Below are 8,687 nucleotides of genomic sequence, written 5' to 3'. Positions count from 1 at the left end.
CACCACCCACCACCACCGCCGCCACCCACCACCGCCAGCCGCCATCACTCATCACAGACGCCGCCACCCGCCACCGCCCGCCACCACCGCCAGACACACCCGCCAGTGTCCGCCACCGCCGCCACTGTCCGCCACCGCCGCCACTGTCCGCCACCGCCGTCACTGTCCGCCACCGCCGCCACTGTCCGCCACTGCCCGCCACCGCCACCACTGTCTGCCACCGCCACCACTGTCCGCCCGCCGCCACCACTGTCCGCCCGCCGCCACCACTGTCCGCCCGCCGCCACCACTGTCCGCCCGCCGCCACCACTGTCCGCCCGCCGCCACCACTGTCCGCCCGCCGCCTCCACTGTCCGCCCGCCGCCTCCACTGACCGCCCGCCGCCTCCACTGTCCGCCCGCCGCCGCCACTGTTCGCCCGCCGCCGCCACTGTCCGCCCGCCGCCGCCACTGTCCGCCCGCCGCCACCACTGTCCGCCCGCCGCCGCCACTGTCCGCCCGCCGCCGCCACTGTCCGCCCGCCGCCGCCACTGTCCGCCCGCCGCCGCCACTGTCCGCCCGCCGCCACTGTCCACCACCGCCGCCAAAGCCGCCACGGTCCGCCCGCCGCCACTATCCGCCACAGCCGCCACTGTCCGCCCGCTGCCACTATCCGCCCGCCGCCACTATCCGAAACCGCCGCCACTATCCGCCACAGTCCGCCCGCTGCCACTATCCGCCCGCCGCCACTATCCGAAACCGCCGCCACTATCCGCCACCGCCGCCACTGTCCGCCCGCCGCCACCACTGTACGCCCGCCGCCGCCACTGTCCGCCCGCCGCCGCCACTGTCCGCCCGCCGCCGCCACTGTCCGCCCGCCGCCACTGTCCACCACCGCCGCCAAAGCCGCCACGGTCCGCCCGCCGCCACTATCCGCCACAGCCGCCACTGTCCGCCCGCCGCCACTATCCGAAACCGCCGCCACCGCCGCCACTGTCCGCCCGCCGCCGCCCTGTCCGCCCGCCGCCACTATCCGCCACCGCCGCCACTGTCCGCCCGCCGCCACTATCCGCCACCGCCGCCACTGTCCGCCCGCCGCCACTGTCCGCCCGCCGCCGCCACTGTCCGCCCGCCGCCACTGTCCGCCCGCCGCTACTATCCGCCACCGCCGCCACTGTCCGCCACAGCCGCCACTCTCCGCCGTACAGCCTCCCCTCTCTCCGTTAGTAAATAATTATAATTGTTAGTAAATAATAAAAGAAATATAAATTATTAGATTTTTTTTACCCTTAAATTGGTTTTAATATTTAAATTGAAAATAATAATATAATATAAAATATAATAAAAATAATATAATATAAAATATAATTTAATTTCAAGAAATTTAACTTTAAACACAAAGACGTGAAAAGGGTTCAGATTATTGGCTCAAACCTTTCATAAGAGATTCATATTGGTATATGAATGGATTATGAATGACTCATGTTAGGAGTGTAAAGTTGCCACAACATCTCAAATTAGCGTTAGATACATATGTCTTGGTTATAAGTTTTGGAAACCTATTTAAGTCCACACACAATATCGTATCTGATACGATAAAACAAACGTTTCCAATACTTTCAAATACTTTGCAGATATGTTGTGGCAACATAAAATTGTTTGCTGGGCAGTGAGTCACATTTTGCACAAACTCCCCTGCAGTTTTCAAAATATCCCAAATATCCCAATTTCGAGGCCTGAGCCATATTTTGGAGCCAAATTCTTGCTCTTTGCACGTATTCGCAGTTTGAAATTACGACTTTTTTATACCACATATGTGCCAAGTACTGAATGCGGCGTTTGGTAACATTTGTCCCAAACCTCCCTGCAGTTTTCAAAATATCCAAAATATCCCAATTTCGAGGCCGGAGCCATATTTTGGAGCCAAATTCTAGCTCTCTGCACGTATTCGCAGTTTGATATTATGACGTTTTATACCCAACATATGCCAAGTACTGAAAGCGGCAGTGAGTCACATTTTGCACAAACTCCCCTGCAGTTTTCAAAATATCCCAAACATCCCAAATTCGAGGCCTGAGCCATATTTTTGAGCCAAATTCTGGTTCTCTGCACGTATTCGCAGTTTGATATTACGACTTTTTTATACCCAACATATTCGAAGTACTGAAAGCAGCGTTTGGTCACATATGTCACAGACCTCCCTGCAGTTTTCAAAATATCCCAAACATCCCAATTTCGAGACCTGAGCCATATTTTGGAGCCAAATTCTGGTTCTCTGCACGTATTCGCAGTTTGATATTACGACTTTTTTTACCCAACATATGCCAAGTACTGAAAGCGGCAAAGAGTCACATTTTGCACAAACTCCCCTGCAGTTTTCGAAATATCCAAAATATCCCAATTTCGAGACCTGAGCCATATTTTGGAGCCAAATTCTGCCTCTCTGCACGTATTCGCAGTTTGAAATTACGACTTTTTATACCCAACATATGCCAAGTACTGAAAGCGGCGTTTGGTCACATTTGTCCCAAACCTCCCTGCAGTTTTCGAAATATCCAAAATATCCCAATTTCGAGGCCTGAGCCATATTTTGGAGCCAAAATCTGGCTCTCTGCACGTATTCGCAGTTTGATATTACATGTGTTTATACCCAGCATATGCCAAGTACTGAAAGCGGCAGTGAGTCACATTTTGCACAAACTCCCCTGCAGTTTTCAAAATATCGCAAACATCCCAATTTCGAGGCCTGAGCCATATTTTTGAGCCAAATTCTGGCTCTCTGCACGTATTCGCAGTTTGAAATTACGACTTTTTTATACCCAACATATTCGAAGTACTGAAAGCGGCGTTTGGTCAAATTTGTCCCAAACCTCCCTGCAGTTCTCAAAATATCCCAAACATCCCAATTTCGAGGCCTGAGCCATATTTTGGAGCCAAATTCTGGCTCTCTGCACGCATTCGCAGTTTGATATTACGATTTTTTTACCCAACATATGCCAAGTACTGAAAGCGGCAGTGAGTCACATTTTGCACAAACTCCCCTGCAGTTTTCGAAATATCCCAATTATCCCAATTTCGAGGCGTGAGCCATATTTTGGAGCCAAATTCTGCCTCTCTGCACGTATTCGCAGTTTGAAATTACGAATTTTTATACCCAACATATGCCAAGTACTGAAAGCGGCGTTTGGTCACATTTGTCCCAAATCTCCCTGCAGTTTTCAAAATATCCCAAATATCCCAATTTCGAGGCCTGAGCCATATTTTGGAGCCAAAATCTGGCTCTCTGCACGTATTCGCAGTTTGATATTACGATTTTTTATACCCAACATATGCCAAGTACTGAAAGCGGCAGTGAGTCACATTTTGCACAAACTCCCCTGCAGTTTTCAAAATAACCCAAATATCCCAATTTCGAGGCCTGAGCCATATTTTGGAGCCAAATTCTTGCTCTTTGCACGTATTCGCAGTTTGAAATTACGACTTTTTTATACCACACATATGCCAAGTACTGAATGCGGCGTTTGGTCACATTTGTCCCAAACCTCCCTGCAGTTTTCAAAATATCCCAAATATCCCAATTTCGAGGCCTGATCCATATTTTGGAGCCAAATTCTGAATCTCTGCACGTATTTGCAGTTTGATATTACGAATTTTTTAACCCAACATATGCCAAGTACTGAAAGTGGCAGTGAGTCACATTTTGCACAAACCCCCCTGCAGTTTTCAAAATATCCCACATATCCCCATTTTGAGGCATGAGCCATATTTTGGAGCCAAATTCTGGCTCTCTGCACGTATTCGCAGTTTGAAATTACGACGTTTTATACCCAACATATGCCAAGTACTGAAAGCTGCAGTGAGTCACATTTTGCGCAAACTCCCCTCCAGTTTTCAAAATATCCCAAACATTCCAATTTCGAGGCCTGAGCCATATTTTTGAGCCAAATTCTGGTTCTCTGCACATATTCGCAGTTTAAAATTACGAATTTTTTATACCCAACATATTCGAAGTACTGAAAGCAGCGTTTGGTCACATATGTCGCAAACCTCCCTGCAGTTTTCAAAATATCCCAAACATCCCAATTTCGAGGCCTGAGCCATATTTTGGAGGCAAATTCTGGCTCTCTGCACGTATTCGCAGTTTGATATTACGACTTTTTTTACCCAACATATGCCAAGTACTGAAAGCGGCAGAGAGTCACATTTTGCACAAACTCCCCTGCAGTTTTCGAAATATCCCAAATATCCCAATTTCGAGGCCTGAGCCATATTTTGGAGCCAAATTCTGCCTCTTTGCACGTATTCGGAGTTTGAAATTACGACTTTTTATACCCAACATATGCCAAGTACTGAAAGAAGCGTTTGGTCACATTTGTCCCAAACCCCCCTGCAGTTTTCAAAATATCCCAAATATCCCAATTTCGAGGCCGGAGCCATATTTTGGAGCCAAATTCTAGCTCTCTGCACGTATTCGCAGTTTGATATTACGACGTTTTATACCCAACATATGCCAAGTACTGAAAGCGGCAGTGAGTCACATTTTGCACAAACTCCCCTGCAGTTTTCAAAATATCCCAAACATCCCAATTTCGAGGCCTGAGCCATATTTTTGAGCCAAATTCTGGTTCTCTGCACGTATTCGCAGTTTAAAATTACGACTTTTTTATACCCAACATATTCGAAGTACTGAAAGCAGCGTTTGGTCACATATGTCACAGACCTCCCTGCAGTTTTCAAAATATCGCAAACATCCCAATTTCGAGGCCTGAGCCATATTTTGGAGCCAAAATCTGGGTCTCTGCACGTATTCGCAGTTTGATATTACATGTGTTTATACCCAGCATATGCCAAGTACTGAAAGCGGCAGTGAGTCACATTTTGCACAAACTCCCCTGCAGTTTTCAAAATATCCCAAACATCCCAATTTCGAGGCCTGAGCCATATTTTTGAGCCAAATTCTGGCTCTCTGCACGTATTCGCAGTTTGAAATTACGGCTTTTTATACCCAACATATTCGAAGTACTGAAAGCGGCGTTTGGTCAAATTTGTCCCAAACCTCCCTGCAGTTCTCAAAATATCCCAAACATCCCAATTTCGAGGCCTGAGCCATATTTTGGAGCCAAATTCTGGCTCTCTGCACGTATTCGCAGTTTGATATTACGACTTTTTTTACCCAACATATGCCAAGTACTGAAAGCGGCAGTGAGTCACATTTTGCACAAACTCCCCTGCAGTTTTCGAAATATCCCAAATATCCCAATTTCGAGGCGTGAGCCATATTTTGGAGTTAAATTCTGCCTCTCTGCACGTATTCGCAGTTTGAAATTACGTTTTTTTATACCCAACATATGCCAAGTACTGAAAGCGGCGTTTGATCACATTTGTCCCAAACCTCCCTGCAGTTTTCAAAATATCCCAAATATCCCAACTTCGAGGCCTGAGCCATATTTTAGAGCCAAATTCTGGCTCTCTGCACGTATTCGCAGTTAAAATTACGACTTTTTATACCCAACATATGCCAAGTACTGAAAGCGGCGTTTGGTCACATTTGTCCCAAACCTCCCTGCAGTTTTCAAAATATCCCAAATATCCCCATATCGAGGCCTGATCCATATTTTGAAGCCAAATTCTGACTCTCTGCACGTATTTGCAGTTTGATATTTCGATTTTTTTTACCCAACATATGCCAAGTACTGAAAGCGGCAGTGAGTCACATTTTGCACAAACCCCCCTGCAGTTTTCAAAATATCCCACATATCCCAATTTCGAGGCCTGAGCCATATTTTGGAGCCAAATTCTGGCTCTCTGCACGTATTCGCAGTTAAAATTACGACTTTTTATTCCCAACATATGCCAAGTACTGAAAGCGGCGTTTGGTCACATTTGTCCCAAACCTCCCTGCAGTTTTCAAAATATCCCAAATATCCCAATTTCGAGGCCGGAGCCATATTTTGGAGCCAAATTCTAGCTCTCTGCACGTATTCGCAGTTTGATATTATGACGTTTTATACCCAACATATGCCAAATACTGAAAGCGACAGTGAGTCACATTTTGCACAAACTCCCCTGCAGTTTTCAAAATATCCCAAACATCCCAATTTCGAGGCCTGAGCCATATTTTTGAGCCAAATTCTGGTTCTCTGCACGTATTCGCAGTTTAAAATTACGACTTTTTTATACCCAACATATTCGAAGTACTGAAAGCAGCGTTTGGTCACATATGTCACAGACCTCCCTGCAGTTTTCAAAATATCCCAAACATCCCAATTTCGAGGCCTGAGCCATATTTTGGAGCCAAATTCTGGTTCTCTGCACGTATTCGCAGTTTGATATTACGACTTTTTTTACCCAACATATGCCAAGTACTGAAAGCGGCAAAGAGTCACATTTTGCACAAACTTCCCTGCAGTTTTCGAAATATCCAAAATATCCCAATTTCGAGACCTGAGCCATATTTTGGAGCCAAATTCTGCCTCTCTGCACGTATTCGCAGTTTGAAATTACGACTTTTTATACCCAACATATGCCAAGTACTGAAAGCGGCGTTTGGTCACATTTGTCCCAAACCTCCCTGCAGTTTTCGAAATATCCACAATATCCCAATTTCGAGGCCTGAGCCATATTTTGGAGCCAAAATCTGGGTCTCTGCACGTATTCGCAGTTTGATATTACATGTGTTTATACCCAGCATATGCCAAGTACTGAAAGCGGCAGTGAGTCACATTTTGCACAAACTCCCCTGCAGTTTTCAAAATATCCCAAACATCCCAATTTCGAGGCCTGAGCCATATTTTTGAGCCAAATTCTGGCTCTCTGCACGTATTCGCAGTTTGAAATTACAACTTTTTTATACCCAACATATTCGAAGTACTGAAAGCGGCGTTTGGTCAAATTTGTCCCAAACCTCCCTGCAGTTCTCAAAATATCCCAAACATCCCAATTTCGAGGCCTGAGCCCTATTTTGGAGCCAAATTCTGGCCCTCTGCACGCATTCGCAGTTTGATATTACGATTTTTTTACCCAACATATGCCAAGTACTGAAAGCGGCAGTGAGTCACATTTTGCACAAACTCCCCTGCAGTTTTCGAAATATCCCAAATATCCCAATTTCGAGGCGTGAGCCATATTTTGGAGCCAAATTCTGCCTCTCTGCACGTATTCGCAGTTTGAAATTACGAATTTTTATACCCAACATATGCCAAGTACTGAAAGCGGCGTTTGGTCACATTTGTCCCAAACCTCCCTGCAGTTTTCAAAATATCCCAAATATCCCAATTTCGAGGCCTGAGCCATATTTTGGAGCCAAAATCTGGCTCTCTGCACGTATTCGCAGTTTGATATTACGATTTTTTATACCCAACATATGCCAAGTACTGAAAGCGGCAGTGAGTCACATTTTGCACAAACTCCCCTGCAGTTTTCAAAATAACCCAAATATCCCAATTTCGAGGCCTGAGCCATATTTTGGAGCCAAATTCTTGCTCTTTGCACGTATTCGCAGTTTGAAATTACGACTTTTTTATACCACACATATGCCAAGTACTGAATGCGGCGTTTGGTCACATTTGTCCCAAACCTCCCTGCAGTTTTCAAAATATCCCAAATATCCCAATTTCGAGGCCTGATCCATATTTTGGAGCCAAATTCTGAATCTCTGCACGTATTTGCAGTTTGATATTACGAATTTTTTAACCCAACATATGCCAAGTACTGAAAGCGGCAGTGAGTCACATTTTGCACAAACCCCCCTGCAGTTTTCAAAATATCCCACATATCCCCATTTTGAGGCATGAGCCATATTTTGGAGCCAAATTCTGGCTCTCTGCACGTATTCGCAGTTTGAAATTACGAATTTTTTATACCCAACATATTCGAAGTACTGAAAGCAGCGTTTGGTCACATATGTCGCAAACCTCCCTGCAGTTTTCAAAATATCCCAAACATCCCAATTTCGAGGCCTGAGCCATATTTTGGAGGCAAATTCTGTCTCTCTGCACGTATTCGCAGTTTGATATTACATGTGTTTATACCCAACATATGCCAAGTACTGAAAGCGGCAGAGAGTCACATTTTGCACAAACTCCCCTGCAGTTTTCGAAATATCCCAAATATCCCAATTTCGAGGCCTGAGCCATATTTTGGAGCCAAATTCTGCCTCTTTGCACGTATTCGGAGTTTGAAATTACGACTTTTTATACCCAACATATGCCAAGTACTGAAAGCTGCGTTTGGTCACATTTGTCCCAAACCTCCCTGCAGTTGTCAAAATATCCAAAATATCCCAATTTCGAGGCCTGAGCCATATTTTGGAGCCAAAATCTGGCTCTCTGCACGTATTAGCAGTTTGATATTACATGTTTTTATACCTAGCATATGCCAAGTACTGAAAGCGGCAGTGAGTCACATTTTGCACAAACTCCCCTGCAGTTTTCAAAATATCCCAAATATCCCAATTTCGAGGCCTGAGCCATACTTTTGAGCCAAATTCTGGCTCTCTGCACGTATTCGCAGTTTGAAATTACGACTTTTTTATACCCAACATATTCGAAGTACTGAAAGCGGCGTTTGATCAAATTTGTCCCAAACCTCCCTGCAGTTCTCAAAATATCCCAAACATCCCAATTTCGAGGCCTGAGCCATATTTTGGAGCCAAATTCTGGCTCTCTGCACGCATTCGCAGTTTGATATTACGACTTTTTTTACCCAACA

This window comes from Procambarus clarkii, chromosome 72 (genome assembly GCF_040958095.1).
Source record: "Procambarus clarkii isolate CNS0578487 chromosome 72, FALCON_Pclarkii_2.0, whole genome shotgun sequence".
NCBI classification, from domain to species: Eukaryota; Metazoa; Arthropoda; class Malacostraca; order Decapoda; family Cambaridae; genus Procambarus; species Procambarus clarkii.
This window is presented reverse-complemented; position numbering follows the sequence as displayed.